We start from the raw sequence: 27,845 nt of genomic DNA, 5'->3' as shown, positions 1-27,845 counted from the left end.
CTAGATATTGCTTTCTTTTTGTTTTAAAACCATTACAGTAAACATCTCTTCTGCAGTTCCTAAGAGAATGTTGGCATCATTCAAACACTTTATAATAATGCTCTCTGCTAACTTGTGCATCTCCACCCATCTTACACCAGGCTTCATTTTGGAAATAACGGCATTGTGAGCACCACGAACTGCATTATACACAACTCACTAGTCATTCGTGAATTTTCCATTAACAAGGAATGAGCATGTTAGATCAGAACAATAAAAATAGTGCTCTACACCCATATCTAATAATGCCAATTTACCATCCTTTAGTGTCCTATCATTTGGAGCTCCAGCATGTCCATAGCGGAGAACATAACTATTCTCTCCTGTTTCAAAGATGCAGGTATAGGAGCAACACCTACAACCACCAAACATATACACATAATGCAAGAATGTGCTTTCCAATTGACACTCCTTCATCCCAACTTTTGTTCTTTGCATGACCTCAGCATGAGCTGCTGAGCTTACTTCCTTGACATATCGTAGGAGATTAAATTCCAAATGCAACTTGAATACATGACATTCAATCAGAATAGGATGTAGAATATCAAGATTGATATTGAAATTTTCAATTCCCTTGAATTATGCAGGCTGAGAGAATTTATTGTTGTCCGTGTTAAAGCCATGCAAGAGATATAACATCATAGTTTCATTGTCTATAGAAAGAGAGCTTAAACTGTCTTCCCAGAGACCTTAAGGTGTGTATTTTCCCCATCCAAATTTCATAGTCTTCACTTTATCTTGGGATAAAGAGAAATGCTTTCCCAGTTGAAATTTCCTATAAATCTCCAAGTATTTCTTTCTAGAACCATCAGACCAGCAGCTATAAACCTTTCACCAGCAACATCCCTGTCAACAATGTATAGTGCCCTCTGGACAAGATATCTCTTTCAATCAAAGTAGAACGAGCTCGCCATATGGTTAGATGAGGATTAGCAACATGATAATAGACCTCAAAGGCTATGTTCTCTCCTTCTCTATCACAGCCCAGCCACCGACATCTCCGAGTTTCCTCAGGATCATTAAACACATAAACAACTACACGGGGAAATCTTTGAGTCAATCATTCATTTGGTCATATCTTTTGAACCAGGATCCATTTTTGGGAGTGCGATATATCGTTGGAAATATTTTTCTGAGTTGCTTTTGATGGACATAGTTACGACATGTTTTGCACTAAAGTTCATGTGCAAAAAATTTAACAAAATAGACATAATAAGAGGCCCATTTTGACCACTGAAGGAAGGCCAAAGGATTGACTCTAATAATAGTGAAATATGAAAATTTTACATCACATATTTGTATAATAGAATCTGAGAGAAGTGGCTACAAAAGTATAATAAAGAAAAAATAAATAATTATATATATTGTTATACGTTAATAAATTGAAATTAAGGTGAACTAGCAGTGAATAAATGAGTCACTTTGATGGAAAATTTCTTAAAATTCATACCTTATGATAAATAAGGCTATACAAGTCTATATTCAAGGTCTAATATAAAAAATAATAATAAATTTCTTCCATAAATATCTAAGAAATCTTCCTCAAAAAATCAGAAAACAAATAATAGACTCATTGGACAAAGTATGCTAAAAGATATCAATTGTCAAAAATATTTATTTTATTGACAAAATTAAAGTACACCTTGTTGTTTTAGCTAATTTATATGAAAATGAAGACCGGAAATCACTTAAAAATATTTAATATGTAATGTAAATCATACAATATACATCAAAATTCCAAATAATAAAAAAATATTTGGTACTAGGAGGCATGGGCTCTTTTTGATAATATTGAAAAACAATGTTTCTACAAAAATCATATTAATTATCGCTATCTAAAAGAAAAACCAAACCTTTTGATGGTAATAATTGATGCAAGAAATAATAGCAACCTTTCAAAAAGAACTAGAAATTAGATGAGATCTCTTTACTCCTTGTCACTCCTGAAAGGATTTCTACTATCACTAAAATAGGTAAGTTGTAGTACTCAAAATAACTCAGGATCTCTGCTTGGAATAGCCTAGTAGGAGGGTCTCTTCTCTTATTTTTTTCTCTCTCTTTTTTTATCTGGATGCATATCAGTGAAATAAATTTCCTTCCTTCCCCCTCCTTCAGTTGTAGGAATGTCAGAATGAGTACGAGAGGAGGTGGCCTCATAATGAGAGTGAATTGGCATAGCATGTGTATGAGTTTTTCCCACTACTAACTATGTAGGATATTCAAGAGGATGTTGTGCATAAAATGATGTAGTGTGACATAAATAAGAGGGTATCTAAGGAGGCGTAATGAAATAATGCACAAAGTGATGAGACAATGTGGGATGACGAGCAAATCCAAAGGTAGGCTTGGCAAGGTTAGCCTCCCATCAATCATTTTGAACTAGCTACTACTTGGGAGATTGAGGTTCAAGGAATCCTACAATGTTTGGGTGAGGAAAATGAAGTTTTTGGGATGCATGTAGTGTAGGAGGAGGCGGAGTTGTAAGGTACAAATGACTATTTTGGGTTAACCGGTTAAATTCCTCAGAATCTTCCTCAAAATGAATAGAGAATATGATATTCTTATTTCTACTTTCTCTCCATGCCTTTATTTTTTTATGTCCCCTTCTATTTCCTCCTGAACATATGATAAAAAATATCATAATGCGATGTAATGAAAATGATTTCATCATACAACCATAAAAATATATTTAATCAACAAAACATGGATTATCTGAAATCATATTCCATGAAAATGTTGGAGTATTTACACACACAAGGGAGATATATAGAGAAGGGAAATAATAATGTACATGCATGTCAGTAAGATCAATGAGATGAAAGCATGTATATGATGTAAAAAGAAGAATGAAGAATTTTTGCCACTACTGAATAGAGCAAAGTCTTACAGTATACAACAAATATATTTCATAGACATCTAAAATGTGTATATGGACATCACATAGTTATGTAAAGGAAATAGTAATACTCCATTCCTTTTTTTTTTCTTTACAAAAATGATTTCCAGCGTAAATTTAAACAAATCTTACCTATATGACTAAGTTTTTATACGATCAACAGAGATATAACCTAGCTCGATATTTTCTTCAATGGAAAATATGAAAGGGACTAGAAATGAGGAGAGGGGAAATGGAAACATGATATAGAATGAATTTATTATGCACACATATGTATCTTATATTTTTATGAGAGAAATTTATTTGGCATATAAACATAATACAAAAAGTTTTGAACCATTGACATTTAATAAATAAATTTTGATTTATGTGTTTGACAAAACAGGAGTAGCACATATTAACTATAAATTTTGAATTAAATGATATGAATCATTATGCGGGCATGGGAATAAACCATGATTCTTGGCCTTATGTCACAGGGTAAAATTCAACTCCCATTACATGCTTCAATAGGTGGTCGAAAATTATTCTCCTGTTGACCTAGTCCGAGAAGCAATTTTAGTGAGAGGCCTAGGAGAAGGGAGAAATAGGCAGACGACAATGGACAAGGGATGGGTATCATACCTCGTTTTCTCCCTTTCATGATATATGAAACAAAACCCTCATGAACAAATATTGATGATTTATCCATTGACGCGATGTCATAACAAGGAATAAAGGATGAGTTCAATGCCTTTGCAGAGGAGCGATTGAGCACTAGGACATGTGTACTGAGCACTAGGGAGAGAAATACAATATGTGATCAGTGTGTTGTGATAAGGATTATGCGAACTAGGAATATGTAGAATTGATGACCATTCAAAAAATAATTAGTACCATCCATATATGTGTTTCACACATGTGTGGTAATGAAATAAGATGAAGGCCCTTCGAAATGAAAAATATTCGGTTGTGCATAATGGAATGTGGTCAATGTTCCTAGGTACACAATTAGTTATACAGGCTAACTGATTCAATAGATATGTGCTAATTAATGGTACTAGGCATGACTTTTTCATTTTCCTTCCAAAAATATACAATGTGACCGGAGAGTTATAGGTCATAACAAATATTGTGTATGCATGCAACGAAAAAAAGGGAATTATCTGATATTACAAGTTAGGATCACAAGCTCGTTTGCATATAACTTCAAGTAGAGGAGAACAAAAACTAAAAATGGTTTTGGTTAGATTCAATTAAGAGACATGATATGGATGTCCAACGCCTCATATATGTCAACCAAGGGAAGCAAGTTGGTCAAGAATGTGTTTAATGTGGTTATTGGGGTGTGTCAGTTGAACAATCATGTACCATTGAATATTTCTTGAAAATATTATCTCAAATCCTGAGACAAGGAGACAAGGAAGCATGTAACATCATGTATTTGAAAAAAAAATCTGGATTGAGAAATTCACCACCATATATAGGAGGTAGGTGTTCGCATGAAGCCAAGAAAAATTAAATGCACAAGGTGGCAAATTGTGTTGAGTAGGAGATTTTTTTATGCCATTGATATTTTTAGTTTAAAACAAGGTAGTGTGAGGCCAATATGGGTCGTCTGAAAACAATAAGCATCGTAGCTCGAGCTAGAGACAATCATAACAACACTTGATTTCATGCGTGCATGATAGAGAAAAAATCTAGAGAGGGGTTATCTAAAGGGTAATTCTCGTGAGGTTTAACACCAATAATAAGGCTTAATTGATCACACAATCCAAAATTTTGCAAAACAAACACCAGTAAGTGGAATCCAAAATCAAAATAATGTCCATACCTATGATCAATTTTTTTTTTAATTTTCCAAGAGAAGTTGTTGACAGTTATCTTCAGTCATTGTGATCGCATAGGTAGTAGTTCACACAAGACTATAAGCTCAGCCTTCTTGCAATAGGAAAATGATATTCCAACCACCATTACTGGTTACAAGCCATAATTTATTCCTCGAGAAATGGTGGGATAATCTCAAGTGATGTCTAAAAACTCATATTAACACCCAAGTCCCATTCCATGTGATTCAAATAGATATTTCCGCAATCTAGTACCTACAACCTCATAAATTTCCTGAGACGAAGTGTATACAATACCCAAAAATCCATCTAGCAAACATTCATGGTTAACATTATTTGACGCTATTGCTACATGGGATCCCAATTCATAGTTGTGCTATCTTATTTGGCCCATTTGGCTTCCATTATAACCACATGCATGGCATTGTTGACCCCTCATAGTTTAAATTTGTGTGTGTGTCGAATAGAATGCACAATGTGGTGTATTGATGTCCCACGTGGGACCAAGTTGAAACTTGTCACTACATATTGGTTATGTTGGATATATATGTTTACACCCACGTTGAAGGTTGGGTCACCGCACAAAGTGACCCAAATTTTTTCGGTAACTAACATATATAGCTACACCTTGTTGAGGACATAAATCATATGATTGTGATCAACTTATGTATGCCTCTAGCAATGTGGAAGGGTGTGAAGAAATTCATAATGGCTTTAGAACATTTTCAACACATATATATGCATACCATATTCGAACCTAAAATAACAAGTCATCACTTGTTGCATGAGCACATTGCTAATTCGTTCGATCAAAATTGATTATGAAACTACAATGGAAAAGTATACATAATTGAACCATCATTTTCAATTTTATCACTATATTAATATCTTTATAATATTCAAATATTTCAACCACAATTGGAATTATATATGTATTTCAAAATTTATAACTTTTTGTTAGACTTTACGTCATCATAAAATATGAAATGCAACTACCGCTTATTATTCTTGGGGACCCCACCTATCTTATGTTCAGATTATTATATTAAATTTTCATGGGAGGAGGAGTCATAGTAGTAGTGCAATGAGTTGCAATTTTTTTTATAAGTGGCTCAACACATAAGAAGAAAGTTCTTTTAAAACATAGTTCTAATGACCATTTTATTTTCACGAATTTCATATTAGAAAATATTTAATAATGCTTTCCCATATACTAAGGTGCAATAATTAATACATTTTTGATGAATCATTTCTTAACTTCATTCAATATTAGATGAAACCCTGGCAAAAGGAAATGTCATGATAGAAACTTCTAACTTTGCGTTTCCATGAAAACCTTAGGAAAGACACAATCAATGCCTTAATAACAGCATTAAATGATTAGACTACATACCCGAGGTTGAAGATTACCTTACAGATGAATTATAGCAATAGAATGAAGTTGTTTGTAGGTCAATGATTGACACACCATGTAAGTCAACTCTTGATCATGGTCACTCAGTCTTTGGGGTGTTTAATAAAATAATGCTCCTTACTAGATTTATACTTGCCATGGTTGCACACACCATCAAATACATATTCCTAAAAATTTGTCGTCTCCTGGCCTAGAAAAGTTAGTAAACTTCAATGGATAAATCCAAATCATGAGACAAAACTAACTTAGTGAGTTGTGAACCTAACATGCAAAAATAATGGGGGGAGAATCACTATGGATTTATGCAAAGCCATTGATCCAGATTTAAAAAGGAATGCAACAAATTACATATATAACCATAAATACAAATATGAAGTAGAAACAACACTTCATTTCATTACTATCAAATACTGAAATATGCCTACGAACAGAATGGAAATAAGACTAGATTGGGTGATGGTAGCTTATCTTTGAGAAGAGATGTGCTGGCTACATGCCTCAGAACTATGTTACAATGAGGCTCAAATGCCTATTTATTATTCAAAAACATTGGAAAACCACAAACATCCCAAACCTAACCCTAGGAGATGAAGCGCCAAACTATGGGCCTCATTTGAGTAAATTGGTACAACAACTTTCGAGGGTCGTAACTTTTGGCATATGATCTCCGTTTGATGCGCACAATACCTCGTTAGAAATATCTATCCGAGGAATACAACTTTGAATGACCAACATATATATATGACCCATGTTTGTCCCAGTGTCTCAAAAAAACATCGTTTAGGGCCTCGAAACGGCTCCGAAGTTCAGGACCTAAAAAACTGCCAAAAATAGTAAATTGTGCTACAAATAAGGAAACTGAAAAACTAGAAGAAACAATGTTGGGTGTCCAAGTGGAATAGGAGGGTGGCCACCAATATCCACCTAGATAATTCCTCCCCCCTTATGAAGAAATTGTCCCCATTGCATTGAGTTCCTCCATGAGATGAGGAAACTTCTTTTGAACTTGGTTCTTAGTGAGCCACTTGCCTTGGTTAAGGAGTTGGTCTGCTTTGACAACTCGATATGGTTGGATCCTTTGTTGTTGGGTTTTCTTGATCTGCATGTCTATGATTTGATCAGTTGTAGCTTGTTCCAGGCAATTTGGATTTAACTCTGTAGGTGTGAGTTGTTCTACAATGTCTGATGTGTCCAACAATGGTGGGAAGTATGGTCGAAGGCGGTCCACATTGAACACTGGGTGCAGGCCAAGAAATGGGAGAATGCTGAGCTCAAATTCATTGTCTCCCATAGCCTTGGTAATGGTGTAAGGACCATATTAGAGTGGTTTATGTTTCTGATAGACTCCGATAAGGTGTTCCTTCTGCAAATGCAACCAAACATTGTTGCCCACCTAAAACTTGTGTGGCACCCTATGTTCATCATGTCATTTCTTGTACTTGGAATTTTATTTCTCTAGAATATCATGGAACTACTAGCGGATATGTTGGATATGCTCAGTGAAGTTGTTTTCCTTATCGGCTTCGAACGTGACATGAGTTGAATCTTCCTAAGTAGCTGCAAACAGCATGGCCACATCAATGGGACATAGTGGATGGAATCCCAAGGCCACCTAAAAAGGGTTGTGACCTGTCAAGCTGTGGAGAGCCCGATTATAGCTGTACTGGACATCAAGGAGGCTCTCATTCCATGTGTGTGGATTCTTTGTTTTGTACATGCACAAAATGTGTATGATCATCCTGTTGACGATCTCTGTCTAGCCATCAATTTAGTGATTGAAATCCATGGACCTAGTGAGCATGGTGTCCAACATCAACCAGAGACTAGAAAATTTTTTTACTGAGGAACTTTCTATCCCGATATGAGATGATAGACTGTGGGATACCAAAGAGTACCCACACTCGTTCAAAGAAGAGTCTAGTAGTGGCTTCTGCTGTGATATTCTTCTTGTAGGACGTTGTGATGGCCATCTTCAAGAATTTGCTGATGCCCACAAGAACACAATCATTTCCATGCTTAGCATAAGGAAGGCTTGACATTTAATCCATGGAGATGGATTCTCAAGGCCGACTAGGAGTATGTAGTGGAGTATAGAGGCCTTGCTTCTTGATGGTCAGTTTGGCAATGGCGCAGGCAGTGTAGGATCTAATGTAATTCCCGTCATCCTGACAAAGATTCGGTCAATAGAAGCACTTTTACGGTACTGCCATTATTATCTCTACCCCAAAATTCCCAGTGGCCTGACTGTAGTGTGCTTCCAAAATCATCTTGGCACACTCGATTGAAGGAACACAAAGGTGTCCCAGGTGGAATAATAGGTCATATTGGAGGTGAAAATCTAGAACTTTCTAACCGTCCAAGAGCATCTGGTATGTGGACCAATTCTGATGGCGATCATTTTACAACTTCCCTTACGTCTGGATGAACTTCAGGGGTCGGTGGTCTGTGTGCATGGCCGTTTCCTTCCCCAAAACATAATGCTTCCATTGTCGGCAGGCCTGCATAATGGAACACATCTCTTTGTCATAAGTGGGATACTTCCAGATTGGGTCTAAAAGTGTCACACTGTGATCTACCATTAGATGCCCCTGTTGAGTAAGGAATACCCCAATAGCATAGTCAGAGGCATCTGTTTCAATCTTAAATGGTTGTTGCAAGTCTGGTAAAGTGAGCATTGGTGTGGAGCAGAGGGTATGTTTCAACTCTGTGAATGCCTTCTGTTGAGATTCAGACCAAAAGAATTTTTCTTTTGCTAATCCCTTGGTGACTTGACTCAAGCGCGAAGTGATATGAAATAACCCAAACACTAATCTGTAGTAGAAATTTGCAAGGCCCAAAAAGTTATGGAGCTTTGACATAGTGGTTTGGGTTGGCCAATATTGAATGGCTTCAGTCTTGGTTGGATCCACATGCACCCCCCGTTCATCAATAATATATCCCAGATATTGAAGCTGGGTCATGATAAAAGTGCATTTCTCCAAATTCGCACACATCTTGTGTTGCCGCAGTGTTTGGAGAACCTTTCGTATGTGGTGGCGGTGCTTTTCCCAACTCTAGCTAAAGATCAAGATGTCATCCAAGTATACCACTACAAATCAGTTGGTGAATGGTTGTAAGATATCATCCATCATCCTCATGAAGGTATTAAGAGCATTTGTCAACCCGAATGGCATAACCAACCATTTGAAAATTCCCTCCTTAGATTTCAAGGTAGTCTTCCACACATCAAAGGGTTCGATTGGTACCTAGTGATCTAGACTTCGAGTCAATCTTGCTGAAATATTCCCCTCCCCCCCTTGAGCAGGTCCATCAGGTCATCAATCCATGGGATCGGGTACCTATTCCACACAGTGATCTTGTTCAGTGCCTGATAGTCAATATAGAGTCTTCAAGTCCCATCCTTCTTCTGTACCAACAAGATCAGGTTCCCGTAGGGCAATGAACTCGATCGGATGTGACCTTTCTATAGAATCTCTTGAATCTACCTCTTGATTTCACCATTCTCTAGAATGGCGCGCTGATAGATTGGTACATTTCGCAACAACCCACCTGGGTGCAAATCGATGGAGTGCTTGACTTGATAGTGCAGACGCACCCCTGCAGGGGACGTGAAGATGTCCTCATATGTCATGTGGAGGGGCTTTGTCTAGAGGTCATGGCCATCATCTTCTTCTTTCCTTGATGATGTATCATCAAGAAAAATAATTTCCTGATTTTGGAAATGAGCTTACTACATTGTTTTTTAGTAACCAAAGAGATGGTAGTAGGCAGTGCTACCTCCAGTATCCTGTACGACTTATTTCCGAGAGTAACAATAACAGTGGGAGGCCTTGAATCATACACACCATGTCTCTTCCACATGGTTGACCTAATAATACATCATAAACATAAAGGGGAGCAGCTTCACACAGTACCCAATCTGTGAAGGGCTTGATGCTATATGGGAGGTGGCACTACTGGCTCATGCAAAGATCCCGTCCTTGGTGAAGCCTCCCGATGGTGTACGGTTGTGGGTGTGTTGTGGTCGATAAGCCTAGCCATTTCATGACCTATGCCAAAATGAGGTTCGTTGGGTTCCTGCTGTTGACAATGAACTATAGCAGGAAACCCTTTACCCACATTTGGGAGTGGAAGAGGCGCTCCTCCTCCTCTTGATCTTCAAGTTCCTCCTTCTGGATCTTCATGGTGGAAATTGTGGCTTTGGGATTTGCATCAATAATTTTCTTCCCTTTGTCATTCCCCTTGTCTTGTTCTGACTTAGAGTCAGAACATTCATTTGATTGCAAACCCTTCAACTTGACCACTAGTGACTGCTTGGCCTAACACTCACTTATGTTGTTAGTGGAGCTCTTATGGAACTCACACCACTTTCTCATGTCCTTCTTTAGCTTTATGATTTTGTTATTTGATTGTAGCTTTGGTGAGTTTTCATGGGCCACCCCACCTTGGCTCTGCCTTTTGTTCTATAGTTTTGGGGCACCTTTCCCCTACTTTGGGTTCGCAGATCCAAAGTCTTGCTTCTTTTGTTTAAACTTCTGCTCAATCTTGACAATGTATCAGTACATCGTGCTGAGCCAGGAGATGTCCAGGAACTCTGTCTCCTCTTGGATGTACTTGTGTAGGCAGCCGCGATACTTTAGTACCAAATCCTTCTCAAAATCCTTGATACCCAACTTCGTGCGAAGGGTATGAAAAGCATTGGTAAACTTTGGTAGATCTTGGTCCCTTCCCTACCGCAATGTTCTCCACTTTATATATTTATCCTCATAGCTCTCGACAGGGTAGTAATTCTACTTAATGGCATCCTAGAATCAATTCCAAGTGGGTGCGGCTGAGAAAAGTGAGGCCATACTTTCATCCTTCTACTCACAGTAGGTTTCCCACCAGTCCTTGACGTGGGGGGGTGGCTTTGAAAAGAGAAAAAGTAATATTTTCTCAGTTAGAAAAATCATGAATAGAAAAATATCCTTCTAGCAAATTTAACCATTTATCTACAGTGTTTTCATCTATTTGGTTGTTAGATATGGGAATTTCAAAGTTTACATGTACCGTAAAATGAGTGGAGTCTCCAGAGTGGCTAGTTGATGTGGATGTGCTATCAGTGGGCAATCGTTGAAGAATCTGCGGAAAGTTATCCAACATCCCGTTCCTTTATTTCTCGAGGGCCTGCTCGAGCAATATTTTTATAGGATCTCCTTCCCCCTTGTCTTTTTTCTTCACCCATGGGAGGTCGTCAGGGTTTGCGAGGCTGATATTGCAAAGGTTCAACCAGATCGAGCCCTAACTCCTTGTATCCCGACTTCATTGGGGACATGCAAAGAAAAAAAGAGAAAGTGTAGATCACTATAATACCACTGATCTGGATTTAAAAAGGAATGCAAAAAATTACAGATATAACAATAAATACAAAGATGCAGTAGAAACAACACTCCATTTCATTACTATAAAATACTGAAATATGCTTACAAATAGAATGGAAATAAGACTAGCTTGAGCAATGGTAGCATATCTTTGAGAAGAGATGTGGCAGCTACATGCCTCTAAATTGTGTTACAATGAGGCTCAATGGCCTTTTTATTATTGAGAAACAATGGAAAACCCTAAACATCCAAAAACCTAACCCTAGGAAATGAAGTGCCAAACTATGGGTCCTCTTTGGGTAAATTGCTATGTCAACTTCCCTCGGTCATAACTTTGGCATACGATCTTCGTTTGTCATGCAAAATACCTCATTAGAAATATATATCCAAGGAATACAACATTTTAATGATTAATATAGTTCAATGGAGCATTTTTGTCCTAGTTTTCCCAAAAAACATCATTTAGGGCCTCAAAACGGCTCCGGAAGTTAAGGACCCGAAAAAATGCCAAAAATAGTAAATGGTGCTAAAAGTAAGAAACTGAAAAACTGAAAGAAAAAATGGTGGGGTCCATGTCGAATAGGTGGGTGGCCACCAATATCCACATGGATCATTCCTCCCCCCTTAGGAAGCAATGGTCCCCATTGCGTTGAGTTCCTCCATTAGATGAGGAAACTTCTACTAAACTTGGTCTTTGGTGAGCCGCTTGCCCTAGTGAAGGAGTTGGCCTGCTTTGAGAACTTGATATAGTTAGATCCTTTTCTATCAGTTGTTCTTGATCTGTGTTTCCATGATCTAATCATTTGTGGCTTGTTCCACGCAATTTGGATTTAACTCTCTATGTGTGAGCTATTTTGTAATGTCTGATGTGTCCAACAATAGTGGGAAATATGTGCTATGTGTAATTTTGCATCAAAGGGATAAACACAATTTCCCTAGGTGGGTAGCTACACCTAGAACAACATATTTAAAGCACTTAACCTTTCTCTATAGAAGATAAACAAGACAAGGGTCCTACTTGTTATCTTTTTCTTTCGCTTTGTCTCCTTTGTATGGCTCTCGTTGCTCCTTCTCAAACTTAATCTGCTCGACAAATACTTGCAATCATAAACACAAGAGAAAAACCAATCAAAGCAAGACATTTATCTACTATAAACAAATGGAATTGAAAGCATTTACACATATAATCATCGTACATAAAGACAAGAATATTGGAAAAGGTGTAAACAACTTTATTAAGTAGAAGGAAGAATTACAACCATGAAGTCCCATCCATTGTCACTCTTCCAGCTTGGGTTCCAACCAACAACACATCAAAAACACAACACTCTGGCAGCATAACAGTACTTGCTTACAATCTCAAACCTCACATCAATAATATCTCCTTAGAGTACACCAATTTATAGTAAAATGGAGGAGGTTTGGTCATAAATGAGGGTATTGAATGGCCTTCCAAACTTAGAGTTAGTTTCCATGGAGGAAGGGATGAGAGGATAGGAAGTTACTTAACTCATTCTATATCCAATTTCGAGCTCATAGGAGATGATAAGTGTGGGAATCTTCTAGATGGCTGCAGAAGATAAGAATATTCCCAGAACCCTATGATGATTTCACTCAATCACACTCAGCGTAGGTTAAAATGGGCCTAAGTGCTCTAAAAAGTACCTTGACATGGGCCTACCTACACTAAAGTGTACTTACCCCTGACCAAGGCTACACTAGTCCCTCATGAAGGCATCTCTATTGGGCTTCAAGCCAAGAAATTCTCAAGGAAGGAGGCATTCAAAGTGATGACTTGTCTAGGGCATGTAGCAATTGCATTAGGGTTTGATGAGCCATAATAGTATTGATCTAAATGATGGGAGTGATGTGGAAAAATGGACCTGTAATAGCTTCCCCCTAAATCATGAAGTCGAAAATTATAATGTCAAGTGATATGTTTTACGATGTGATGAGGAGGTTTTGAAGTGGACGATGACCTGCATCAATTAGAATACATAATATCATGATATTTTGATTTTTCTCATGAATTGTTGAGGGAAAGAATACCCATGCTCAACATATAAACTTTCATTACAAGTACATAGATAGTCATCTACAGATATAGACCCATGATTGGATGATTTGGTACTTTCTTGAAATTCCATCTTGGATGGATGAAACTAGATTCGGGGTCTTCTAACTTGTTTTAATCGTTCACTCAAGTATGAGTCTAACCATGTCAATATCTGATCTAGAGTTGAACATGGGAAGACACCGTGCGATTACCAGCCATTGATGTAATCTGTTAATAGATGCAAGAGATTTCACCGATAATTATAATGATCCTCAAGGTACTGTAGTACATTCTACATGGTATGAATGGATGTTTTGATGTTGAACAACATACAAAGTATTTCAGTCAAAGGCCAGTGATGTCAACCTATTGCCGGAAGCGAGAAACCTGCCATTGATTTATGCAAACCTCAAGGTACTGGAAGGGTGTTTCTAAGTCAACTTCTTGGATAATGTGTTGATGTGGACCAGAAGAAACGAGTTGTGGGAGGGCATTGATGTATTCCACATCAATGACACGAAATGAGTGTAATGATTTTTGGAGATGGAATGTGACTAACAACACAAGGTTCAGGAATGGTGGTCATGAAAATGAAGGTTTATGAGTATTGCAAAGAATGAATTTTTACTGAGTGACTTCTCCTGAACATGTCAGTGGCACTGAATGAATTGGAAACATTGACCCAAAACCAAAGTAATGGATGGTATGATAGACCAAGGTATGATGACCATCAAGCAGATAACCCAACCCATGTAGTCACAGTGATGAAGTGAAAGTGTCATGTTCAAGAGCGACCTGCTACCATAAAGTGGTTTACCCCTTTTCCCATTTTCCCCAGTCATTGCTAACTAATACCTCTTTATTTTTATCAAGCTTGAGGAGGATAACATATGCTTGTTGTATAATTCCACCCTTCAGGTGAATCCATCATATGTGATGTTTGAACGAGTCTAGCAAAGGTGAAACTCGGTCTTGTCATTACGGACAAGTTTGTCACTATTTGATCTTTTAGCGATTCTAACGACAATGATAACTTTTTCCTTTTCATGTTTAGAGAGTTTGCAAAGGGACAAAAAGAAAACTCCACAAGTTCTTTTTCGTAGATTTGTCTCTCGAGTCCAAAAAAGTGTAAAACAATACAAGAGAGAACCTATTGACCATGTTCGACCAATGTATTCATTTTTCGTAAATAATCTATCTCAGTCTGGAAAAGGGTGAAACTTATACTAAGTATATTTCATTTCCAATCAGTTAACAAGCTAAAAAGGACATGCTCTTGGTAATATTTTCATATTTTGAGAGTTTGAAAAGAGCTTAAAGAGGACTCCAAGGGGGTTCCCTTTTCGATGTTTAACAGAGATTGTAAAAGAGATAAAAGTATGCTCTATGGTCAAAGTACAATTCATGATTGTGCACATCAAATTCTGTAAGTTAGCTGTAAATATGTTCCAAGCAACACTAAATAGATTAAACATATCTATTTCATTGGTAAAAATACGTAAATACTAAATATTACTCATTTAATGATCATGAAGTAAACATAAAACAAGAATTTTCCATGTTATTTTCACCATTTGATATTTACCATTCAGTTTGCATTCTGACCCTGTTTTTTACCTCGATCTTCAGTAGCTGATTACAAGAGATTATGTGGATCATTTCTCATGCCATCTAGACCAGGTAGGATATCTACCCCTTCTCTTTCTTTTCATGTCATTATTTTATAGTTTCGTGCAAGTTTTTAGGGTTTTTAGGGCACCTTGGGTTAGAATATTTCGCCCTGGGATCAGCGCAGGCTTCCATGTCAAAAATTGTGTTAGGGAGCACCCAAAAAAAAGGTTGGCTACACTACAACACACTGCCTCCTTGCCTAGGATGCGCTGGGTGAGTTTCACAAACTTGTTTCACCTGTTTGGCCCAACATTTCTCCAGTCTTTTGCATGAAAATGATCTTAACTAAGCTTATGGTTTGATTGTAGGCTTTCATCAGATCAAAATTTCTATTACTTGGTGAGAAAGAGAGAATGAAGAACAAGACATGGTTTCTCTAAATGATCCGATTACAGTTGAGGCCCTCAAAAATTGCAGGTTGATCAAATACTTCATGTTATCTGGAATGAGGCAACAATCAGAAGTATTGCAGTTCCTAGTTCATGCATGGGATCCAACGGGACATGCTTTTCACATAAGGGAAAAATTGGTCCCTATTATGATTGATGATTTTTACTTTCTTATAGGTTTGTCGAGACGTGGTGCCCCCATTTCTCTTTTAGTTTCTTCCCGTGGAGGGGAATCAGTGAGGGACTATGTTCAACAATTCCATCTGCCAGCTACACAACCTGGCAAGGATAGAAAGACAATCATCAAATATATTTGTGATTTGCCTTTGAGAACAATCCTTTTCACCATCGCAAAGTTGGCAAGAAGTGTGACACTTCATCTAGCGAACAGATCATACATGCAGTATGCACTTGAGTGTCCCAAGCAAACTTTATTCAACTAGTGTGAGGCAGTACTTTCTTCACTGAAAGAGAAGCTGACAAAGGTAAAGAGTGGTAAGACCAAGAATTTTAGCTATGGATCACTCTTAATTGCTTTTACCTTAGAGAGAATTCCATTGATGCAACCTCGACATGTAACACTGAGTGTAGCCGGTCCTAGAGATCCATGGATGCAGAGGTGGGTCGAATTGATGACTAGACATGTTGGTTAGTCATCTATTACATTGTCTAATACATTCTTTAGTTGGCTTGATCAACAACACATTTTCATCGAGGAGCATCCATATGTAGGGATGGATTTTTGTGGAGATCCAGATTTGAGTTTACCAATGGGTGCTCAATGGGGTGCTATAGGTAAATTGTTTTTTGACCAAATATTTTCTTGATTTTTAAGTTTCTACATGTTTTTCTGTTTTGATGTTTCCAAGAATAAACTAAAATCATTCTCATGCATACATATGTTGGTATTGTTCGATCGATGAGACACCAATAGGAGGCAGGTGGATGAGCGTGGAGAAAAGTTGGGAGAGCAGTTCTCCAAGATTTGGATTTGGCCAAGACACTCGCAGAGTTGTAGGATCATTTAAAGGGGTTAACCCTCGGTATTCTGGATGTCTGTATCGAGGAGTTACCTATGAAGATGTAGCACCATACTATTGGTGTTCCTGGCCATTGGATGCAGCTCTTGTGCATGATAGCTCAGGCTGTGACATGTCATCATGAGCATCACTAGGTCTACTTAGGATGATTTGAATGCATTTTGAGTTTTTAGGTTAGATGACCAAAGATGTCCTGGACACAAATTTTGTAAAAACTTTAAAACATCTATATATTTTACTTTCAAAGTTTTTATATATGGTTATGTGCAATCCTATTCAACTAATGATCTAAATTGAAAACTTACTTTTACATGTGTCGCAAATGTCTGTTTAACACATAGTTCACTAATGAATCAGTTAATGTGTTAAAGTTTCTGGAAATATGTTTATATTGAATGTACTCATAATATCTTTCCAAAACACGAATTCTAAGGAAAATACAAAGAATTGTTGGGTTTCAGATGGTATAAACATTTGTTCATTGTGGTACGACGAGTTGTGAGTCTAGCCTAATGATGATTCGGTGAATTCCAAGTGAAATGGCATCAAAGAGAAATTCGATCAATGCACTATACTCAACGATATTTTTTGTAGAATGACCAATACAAATCCCTTGAAAACTCACTAACTCACCACTTGGAGCGAAAATGGCCCATGCTACAGAAGATAGGTTCTGCATACTACGACTAGCACCATCAGCGCAATTCCAAAGATTCTGACATCTGCAACAAACGCAAAGCGGATTACTTAACCACATACAAACTCTAAAAGATACACTGACACACACACATGAAATTAAAGCATATATACAGTGATTTTACTACACTTAATTAAGCATAGTAACATTTGAGATACAACTCGTTTCGGGGCTGCGACAAATGAATTCCATCATAATCCACCAATGCGTAGGCACCTTTTTCCAAAACACGCTTGACAATATAAGGACCCATCCATAGTGGTTAAAATTTTCTTTCTCCTAGTTTATCAGCTGCCTGATCATAAAGTAGGACTAGGTCTCTTTTCAAGAAAAGTGAGGCTTGACATTACTATCGTATTGCGCCTTGATTCATTTCTTATGCACTTGGTTAATCAATATGTCTTCATGACGGATTCAATCTAGATGGATGAGTTCTAAGAAACACGCTTCTTCATCAGAAGTGTTGGGTAATAGGCCAATCACGAGTTTGAGAGATGAAATTTCACATTATATTGGAAAGATCGCCTCCATACCATACACCAATTGAAAGTGTGTGAATCCAGTTGCATTCCTAACCGATGTTCGATATGCCCTCAAAACAGAGTACAGGATTAAATGCCAGTTTCATTTATGAACCCCTATCATTCTTTGAAGCATTCTCTTTAGGACTTTGTTGATGGCCTCAACTTGTCCATTTTCTTGGGGATAATAAGGAGTAGAACTATCATGCGAAAGTCCTAACTTGGCAGTTAACTCACTCATCATGTGACTGCAAAAATGCGACCCATCATTTGTAACTATAGCTTGTGGTACACCAAACTAGGAAACCATGTGGTTGAAAAAGAAAAGTGCAGCCATCTTGCCATTTTTGTTTAATGTTGGAATCGCCTCTACCCATTTTTTGAAATAGTCAACAGCGACCATAATGTACCCATGCCCCCCGGCTGAGCTGGGGTTACATGTCATGAAGTCAATACCCCATTTCGCAAATGGTCCAACAGCGACGACAAGATGCAATGGTGCAGGTGGTAATCTAGATTTATGGTCATATATCTGACATGCATGACATCTTCTAATGGCAATAATGCAATCTTTGAAAATGGTAGGCCAGAACTAACCAGCATAGAGAATTCTCTACGTGGTAGCATAACTAGATAAGTGTCCACCACAGCCACCTAAATGGCAATGATTCAAAACTTTCTTGGCTTCCTCATGAGTGAGGAACCTTTTTAAAATCGTATCAATACCATGATGATAAATAGTGTCACCAACGATTAGATAATCTTTGGCTTGGTATCAAATACGTCGTTGTTGCGAGCAAGAGGTATTAGGCCGGAAAGTTTGGGTCTAGAGATAAATTAGTATATCTCCACCACAGGTTAGATTATGAAATCCGGAACAAAGACTAATCCAGAATTGATGGTTCTGATGTTAAATCAATGATATTCGAGGAAAGGTCACATAAAAGCTCGACGAAAACTAGAGATTTCCTTGATTTGGGTTTGATGAATTCCAAATCAAATTCCTGCAAAATGACAATCCATCTTGAGTATTTCCCCCCTAGTGATTAACGTGAAAAAATATATGTCGTAGGGTTGCAATCTGAAATGACAGTGGTCTTTCATAGCAGGATATAGTGATGAAATCTCTCTACAACTTGACTAGCATCTAGAGCTATCTTTTTGATGTAAGAGTACTTAACTTATGTATCATTGAGATTGTAGCTCAAATAATATATCAGATGTTCAATCCCATCTTCCTCTTGGACTAAAACCATTCGAATGGTTGTATCTGCAGCGACGAGATACAAGAAGTAGTCATTTTGATAATTTGCAGAATACATTAATGATGCAGTAATCAAGGTATCTTTAAGAGCATCAAACGAATCTTGTGCTACCTGATCCCAATGGAAGGGTATCCCCTTTTCCAATAGACGAGTAAATCCTATGGCCATTTCAGCATAATTGGGAATGAACCTCCTCATAAAGTTAGCCTTCCCTTGGAGTCTCTATAACTGAGGTAGATTTGAAGGTGGAGGCAAGTCAAGAATTTCCTAAACCTTAAGTGGGTCGAGTCAAATTCCTTCCTTAGACACTACGAATCCAAGAAAACAACCAGAACCAACAAGAAACACACATTTGTGTGGATTAAGTCATATTTTGTGGTGACAACACTATAAAAATATAGCTCTCAAATGATGCAGGTGATCAATCCACTTTCATGAATGAGCAGGTAAATCATGAAGGTATGGTTGAACAATATGTTTGATGTCATGGAAGGAATAATTCATCGCCCACTCAAAAGTCGCCCCTTCATTTTTCAAACCAAAACGAAGTTTCCTATAAGAGAATGTGCCCCATTGACAAATAAAAGTAGTTTTAGATTAGTCCTCTGGGCGGATATTGATCTGATTGTAGCTGGAAAAACCATCCATGGATGAAAATATTTCACATCTGGCATACTCATCAATAATCTGGTCAATAAAGGGAGTGGGATAATTGTCTTTTTGACAAGCGTGATTAGCATACCTATAATCGATGCACACTCATATTGTCCCTTGTTTCTTCATGACATGAACAATATTGGAAACCCAATCAGTAAGAGGAGCAAGGTAAATGAAACCAGCATGCAAAAGTTTTTCAACTTCTATTTTAAAGGCAATAGCCTTCTTTGGATGAATAGGATGGAGGCGTTGTCGCACTAGTTTGACATCAGGATACATTTTGATTTCATTTTCAACTATACTAGAGTCAATTCCTGGCATCTCCTCATATGACCATGCAAATATATCTCAGAATTCACAAAAAAGAGCACGTAAATATCAAGTTCTGATGGAGAACAAGTTTTGCCAACATGAATGTTTTCTACAATGTTAGGTTTGATTGAAATATTGATAGAAATTATTTCTTCTATATTTTAGAGGTTTCGCTTGGAATCTACTGTATCTATGAAAACAAAATTTGAAAGGAAATCAACAACTAAAGGGTGATTAAGTTCATTTGAAAAGTATTCTATGTGATTTGGAAGACGGGAATGATGATGATAATATTCCCATGGTTCTTCTTCTAGCATCATTGATTGGATGATTCCTTCATTAGTAGAAAATCTACGTGAAAAAGGATCGGAGAAACTACCATTTTCTAAAGAACGATTTACCTATAGAATTGGTGAATATGGATTTGGGTTCGCCGCACATGCCAAGAAGATTGATTGCTATCCAAGCTAAATAGGGCTTAACGACATGATTTCATTATTACTATCAACTTTAGAACTGTTTGTAATCTTCCTTAAGTCAGATGAAGTGGAAAACATCATGTTGCAAGTCTCAACTTTTTCCACTTCCGCCATTTTTGATGGTGACAGTAGTGAAAATGTACCCATTAGGGAAGGATCCTTGAAGAGACCTACACCAATTTTTTGAAGAGATAGCAGGGCTCTGTGTACTAATGGAATGCTTTCAATAGCCTGTGAACTAGAGGCAAAGAAGGTGAGTTGGTCGATAACTATGATTCCACCCTTATGAGGGAATGCAATCATACGAAAGTACGTTGAAACCACAATAGCCATAGCATAAACCCACGGTCTTCAACAGTTACTGTTTTTCCTCCTAGTTTGATTTGGAGATTACTTAATATTCCACAAGGTGTATATGTGTGACTCTCAAAAGCTTTTAACGTTGTTGGTGAACGTGATAAAGGCAGTGAGCCAAGTGTTTTCTAGCAATTCATAGACATAGTACAAGCAGATACCCCCTCGTCAATAATGGTTGGATGAATTGGTTTATTCAAGGCATTTACTTGAATCAGGGATGTTAATTGAGCCGATAACTATGGTGTATAACCCACATGGTTGAAAACCACAAGATTGGCATTAGTTGGATCGATTCCACCCATTGTTGACAACAAAGCCTACTTTTGGGAGGGACAATTTCAAAGCACCTCAAGCGTCGACATAGCAGAAGGTGACTGAGCCAAACCTTGTAGTATGTTATAATTTTGTTCAGCTTGAGCTCAAGGGTTAAATGTTGGTTTATGTACAACTCCCTTAGGTGGTTTTATTGTTAACTTAGATGCAATAGGTGGTCAAATAGGATTAGACAAAGTCGAAGTCGAAGAATTAGGTTGATTAGCCTAGTTATTCGATGATGACAATTTATTTCCATAATCTTTACTTCATGATGAGACCAAAACTCTAAATTTAAGCTTAGAGGCGGATAACATAAGCGCTTGGGAAGTGGAAGCATGCTCTTTAGCAACCATATTTGTCTCTGATTTTGGAAAAGGATCTGTCAATACTGTGGTTGTATTAGAAGTATTCATAAGCTTTGACTCTTCGGAGTGGTGAGGACAATCTCACGTAAAATGCTCATCCTTATAGATCAAACATGGGTAATGATGTTTCCTAGCAGAATGAGAGGAATCAGATGATTTCTCTTGAGGGTAATTATTTAGTTTCTTCTTGTTTTTCCCCTTCTTCTTGCATCCTGGTTTCTTTTCATTCTTTCCTTTGTCAGATGACGTGACATTGATTTCAAAAACGAGAGTGGTATGAGGTGCATTTGTAGTTTGATTGGAAATGGAAAGTGTTCGACTAGATGGTGTACCTACCATTTGTGTGCTTGAACAAAAAATCACACCATCACCAGAATGATAGTCCTTACTCGATTTTGGTGGAGGAACAGTGAAAGTTGGTCAGGGTGCATTCAGGATCTTGTCATAGAGCATGCCAGATTGTGTATAAATCAAGTCCAAATACTGGGCACGAGCAATTACTTGCTCCTCAGTGACAACTCCACCTTTTGCCCCATCCTTAGTTATAGATGGCAACAAGGATTTTATAAACCACTCAGCTAAAAGTTGATCATGAACATAAGTTTTAGCCATTCGACGATGACGTCACCACTCATGAATATGATCATAGATATGAGTAGAGTAGCCTATTTAAAGTTTGTTAATAGTTATGTTTCAGTTTCATATAATATGGGTAACTAGAAGTGGGTTAAAAATGTGGTAGCTAAGGTAGTGAAGTTATTAAAAGAAGTTCGTGGTAATATGGGTAATATGGATAATACGGGTCTTCTCCAGGGTTTCCATTGAATTTCAGAATATCGGAAGGTAATTTATGAGGAGTCACCAACCACCAAGGTGCATAAAGAATTGGGTCATTAATGAGCTGGTTTAGATCTGGTAATTCAAGTATTGTGATGAAAGGCAAATGTCTATTAAGGTCAGGTTGAGCATACCCATGGTAAGATGGAATTGCCTATGCAATAGGCCTTTGCATACCAGCATAAGGCATCTACTACTCGTAACCTTAATAAGGATAAGTATGTTGAGCAAATCTAGTGTGAGGTTGTTATTGAGCACCAGGATACATTTGTTGTTGTCAAAACTGAGCATAGGCTTGTTGACCAGGACCTAGGTAAATTTGTTGCTGACCAAACCCAGCATAGGCTTGTTGAACAAGTCTAGGTTGAGGTTGGTATTGCTAGAATTGTTGTTCTTGATATTGGGGCTACCAATGTTGTTGAAGCAACTGTTGTTGTTGTTGATACAACGGTTGTTAATTTAATGGTTTCTTCCCACCAATGTAAGCTTGACCAAGTCTTGAATAAACTAAACCGGTGTAAGTTTGATTCATTCCAATCAAAGGTAAACTAGCCTGAGGTTGTTGGACTCCAGGCACAAATGGTTGTTGTAAAAATGCCAGAGAAGGCTAAATTTGTACACCTAAAACATGGGGGTTTGAGGTTGAAGGGCCAGCTTACACAGTTTGAGATACAACAATCTGAACTTGTGACTACGGTAAAGCTATAACAACAAATGTTGTAGGTATGGATGAGACAGATTGCATAGGTTGTGCTGGATGCACAAGCATAGGTTGAACGGGCATTGTTGGTAGCCACTCAGAGACAGTCATTCTAGGCTGACCTAAAGACGACGACATACCGACATATGGTTGCCCCCTAGAGAATGGAGGATAAGGAGAATGTGCATATTGTTCTTTGTATGAGGGTAGTCTAGTGTAAAGAGGATACATATGATGGTAACCAGATGAACTAGGTTGATATAAACTTGATGGGTCTAGCTGTTCGGTATTTGTTAATGAAGAACTAGATAAAATTCTAGTAGGGGAGACTGGTGAAGACCAAGGGCTAGAAGCAACACATGAGTGGGTTCCTAATAAATATTGGTAACCCGATGGGACATATAGAACACCATACAAGTGTGACTTAGGTGTCTTAGTAAACATCGAAGGGGTTGCGACAAAAGATTCTGTGGTAGCCATAATAGATGGTACGGTAAGGGATGTTGACTCTGCCATAATCAAATCTCCAAATGATCTAGATGTAAATAGGAACACAAAAAATTATAGAGATAACCATAAACATAGATGTGCAGCGAAAATAATACTTCATTTTATTAATGTAAAAATATTCAAATATGCTTACAAACAGAATTGGAAATAAACGAGCTAAGGCGATGTTATCTTATCTCTGAGAAGAGATGTGGCGGCTACATGCCTATGAACTATGTTACAATGAGGCTTGAAGGCCTATTTATTGTTGAGAAACAATGGAAAACTCTTAACATCGTAAAACCTAACCCTAGAAGATGAAACACAAAATTGTGGGCTCTGTTGGGTAAATTGGTACATCAATTTCCCAGGGTCGTAACTTTGGCATACGATCTACGTTTGACTCATACAATATCTTGTTAGAAAGATCTATCCGAGAACTATAACTTTGGGAAGAGAAACATTAGTACATGGACCCATGTGGCTCCCAGATTTCCCAAAAAATGTCGTTTAGGGCCTCAAAATGGCTCCAGAAGTTCAGCACTTGAAAAATTGCTAAAAATAGTAAATTGTGCTACAATTACGGAAACTGAAAAACTGAAAGAGAAAATTGTGGGGGTCCAAGTGGTATAGGTGGGTGGCCAGCAACATACACCTAGATCATTCCTCCCCCCATAGGAAGTGATGGTCCCGATTGCGTTGACTTCCTCCATCTACTAAACTTGGTCCCTGGTGAGCTGTTTTGCAATCTCGGATGTGTCCAATAAAGGTGGGAAGCATGGTCAAGGGCAGTACACATTGAAAACTTGGTGTAGGAAAAGAAATGGAGGGATGTTGTGCTCCAAAGAATTATTTCCCACAGCCCTAGTAATGGTGTAAGGACCATGGTGGCGTGGTCGGAGCTTCGGTGGGCTCTTAAGGCATTCATTCTACAGATGCAACCAGACTTTGTTTCCCACCGGAATCTTGTGTGGTACCCGTGTGGGTGAGGAGAAGTTGTTCCTGTGTTCTGTCATGACCGTATTACTTTGCTGCTGCTGTGTGTAGGAACCCTTCATGGGGGTCATGGATGTGGCAACGATCTTTCCATTACTTTGGGAGCGAACCAGACAAAAAATGAATTTCCTACTCTGGGAGATGAGCTTTCTGCGTTTCTTAGTAGTGATCAAAGAGGTGGATGTAGGTGGGGATACCTCCAATACCCTGTATAATGAATCACCCAAAGAAATAATGACAATTTGAGGCCTTGACTCATACACTGCATGTCGCCTCCACAAGTATGGATAGCCTAATAATACATCACAAACATCCAAAGGTGTAACATCACACAATACCTCATCTATGAAGAGTTTGATGCTGTAGGGAAGGCGACACTGCTTGCAAATTTTGAGATCTCATCCTTGGTGAAGCCATCAGATACTGTATGGTTGTAGTGTGGTGTAGTCGGTAGGCCCAACCGCTTCATGACCTCTGCTGAAGTGAGGTTCTTTTGGCTACCACTTTCGATAATGAATTGCAGCGATGAACCCTTCCCCCACATCTATGAGTGGAAAAGACACTCCCCTTCCTCTGGATCCTTGGGCTCATTCTTCTAGATCTTGGCAGTGGCAACAGCGGCGCTGAGCTCCACATCAATGATCTGCTTCCCTTTGCCATTCCCCTTGTCAGGGTCTAACTCAAGGTTAGAACATGCATTTAATTCTGAAGCCTTCAACTCGGCCACCAGTGACTGCTTGGTCTGACACTCACTTGTGTTATGAGTGGGACTCTTGTGGAACTCACACCACCTTCCTGTGTCCTTCTTTCACTTCGTGGTGTTGTTCTTTTCTTGCGGCTTCAATGGGTTGTCTTGGGTCACCCCACCTTGGCTTTGTCCTTTGGTCTTCGGATTTGCAGATCCAAAGTTTCGCTTCTTCTGTTTGAACTTTTGCTCGATTTTGACAGCATATCGGTACGTTGTGCCGAGCAAGAAGATGTTTAGGAACTCCATCTCTTCCTGGATGTATCTGTGTAGGTAGCCACAATATTTGAGTACCAAATGCAACTCAGAGTCCTTGATTCCCAACTATGCATGAAGGGTATGAAAAATGTTTGCGAACTCTGGCACATCTTGGTCCCTTCCCTGTCGCAGTGTGGTGCATTTGATGTATTTGTCCTCATAGCTTTTGACAGGGTAGTACTGCTCCTTGATGGCATCCTGGAATGAATCCCTTGGGTGCAGCTGAAAATAGTGAGCCTGTACTTTCATTCTTCTAGTCACAGTAGGTTTCCCACCAGTCCTTGATGTGGGGGGCTGCTTTGAGAAGAGCGAAAACAATCTTTTCCCGACTCGAAAATTCATGAACAGAAAAATACCCATATAGTAGATTTAACCTTTTATCTATGGAATTTGCATCTATTTTACCCTCGAAGATGGGGATTTCAAAATTAACTTGTACCTTAAATGGTCTGGCATTTCCACAGTAGTTGTTGGAAGCCGATGCGTCGCCTCTGGGTAGCCGCTGGAGGATCTGGGCAAAGTTGTCAATCATCGCGTTCCTTTGTCACTTGAGGGATTCTTCGAGCATGATTTTTATAGGATCTCCTGCCCCCTTGTCTTTCTTCTCATCCACCATGGGAGGTCATCGAGATTTGTGAGGCTGGTCTTGCAAAGGTTCGACCGGTTCAAGCCCTAACTCCTTATATACTAACCTCGTTGGGGACATGCAAAGAAAAACAGAGAAAAAGCAGACTGCTCTAATACCACTGATCTGGATTTAAATAGGAACACAAAAAATTACAGAGATAACCATAAACATAGACATGCAGTGGAAATAATGCTTCATTTCATTAATGTAAAATATTGAAATATGCATACAAATAGAATTGGAAATAAACCAGCTAGGGAGATGGTAGCTTATCTCTGAGAAGAGATGTGGCGGCTACATGCCTCTAAACTATGTTACAATGATGCTTGAAGGCCTATTTATTCTTGCGAAACAATGGAAAACCATTAACATCCCAAAATCTAACCCTAGAAGATGAAACACCAAATTGTGGGCCCCATTTGGGTAAATTGGTACATCAATTTCCTGGGGTCGTAACTTTGGCATACGATCTCTATTTGACGCATACAATATCTCATTAGAAATATCTATCCGAGAACTATAACTTTATGAATGGTCCATGGACCCATGTTGCTACCATATTTCCCAAAAAACATTGTTTAGGGACTCAAAATGGCTCTGGAAGTTCACGACCTGAAAAATTGCTAAAAAAAGTAAATTGTGCTACAATTACGGAAACTGGAAAATTGAAAGAGACAGTTGTGGGGGTCCAAGTGGGATAGGTGGGTGGCCACCAACATCCACCTGGATCACCAAATAAATTTCCTAACAAATCAACGGGTGTCTGAAGGTAATCAAGATCAAAAGGAGTAGTAAAATGAGGAGTATGAAGATACAGATACAGTCTAGTTCCAAAATGGAATGGAGTTCCAAGTGATTCTACCTTAGGTTCCTCTTCTATCGAAATCAACCAGGTGGAAAAATTTCACCATCAGGTCTGTAATAGGCTTCTGGTATTTGTTCCTAAGGTAAAGAGTAAGTCTTGATAGTTACGGATGTCTGAGGATGTACCAATCGATCTTCTTTTGGTATGGTAACAACTTCTGATTGTTCAACCTCCAGATCGAAGTGTTCTAGTAAAAGAACAAGTTCAGGTTGGGCTTCTTAAACAACTTCGGATTGTTCAACCTCCAGATCCAAGTGTTCTGGTAAAAGAACAAGTTTAGGTTGGGCTTCTTGAACAACTTCTGGTTCAGAAGTAACTTCTAATTGAACAATGATAGGTTTAGGATCAACTTCTGGTTGAACAGATTCAGGTTAAGAAATAATTTCTTGTTGAACAACCTTAGGTTGAGAATCAACTTGTTGTTGAACAAATTGAGTTACCATTTCACTAGATTCAGTTCTAGTTTCCTCAGGTAATTGTGGAGATTCCACTTCAGTAACAGATGTACCAGTAACTATAGGAGTAATTGGGGTCACAGTACTTACCGGTATAGGTGTTTTTGGTAATTCAGATAAAGAACCAGAAGCTTGTGAAGTACTGGATCCAGTCAAATGAGATCGCTTTGACCGAATAGGTGTAGCTTCGGGCAGTAAAGGCAGTTTACACAT

General features: G+C 38.3%; 1 pseudogene; it reads right to left on the bottom strand.

The window, feature by feature from the left end:
• LOC149261498 (uncharacterized) lies at positions 1-27,845 on the bottom strand (annotated as a pseudogene).

Source organism: Pinus tabuliformis, chromosome 6 (genome assembly GCF_031772625.1).
Source record: "Pinus tabuliformis cultivar Carrire ecotype Pingquan chromosome 6, CPIR1, whole genome shotgun sequence".
NCBI lineage: Eukaryota > Viridiplantae > Streptophyta > Pinopsida > Pinales > Pinaceae > Pinus > Pinus tabuliformis.
Note: the sequence above shows the minus strand (reverse complement) of the source record. Positions and strands in the feature narration are given on the sequence as shown.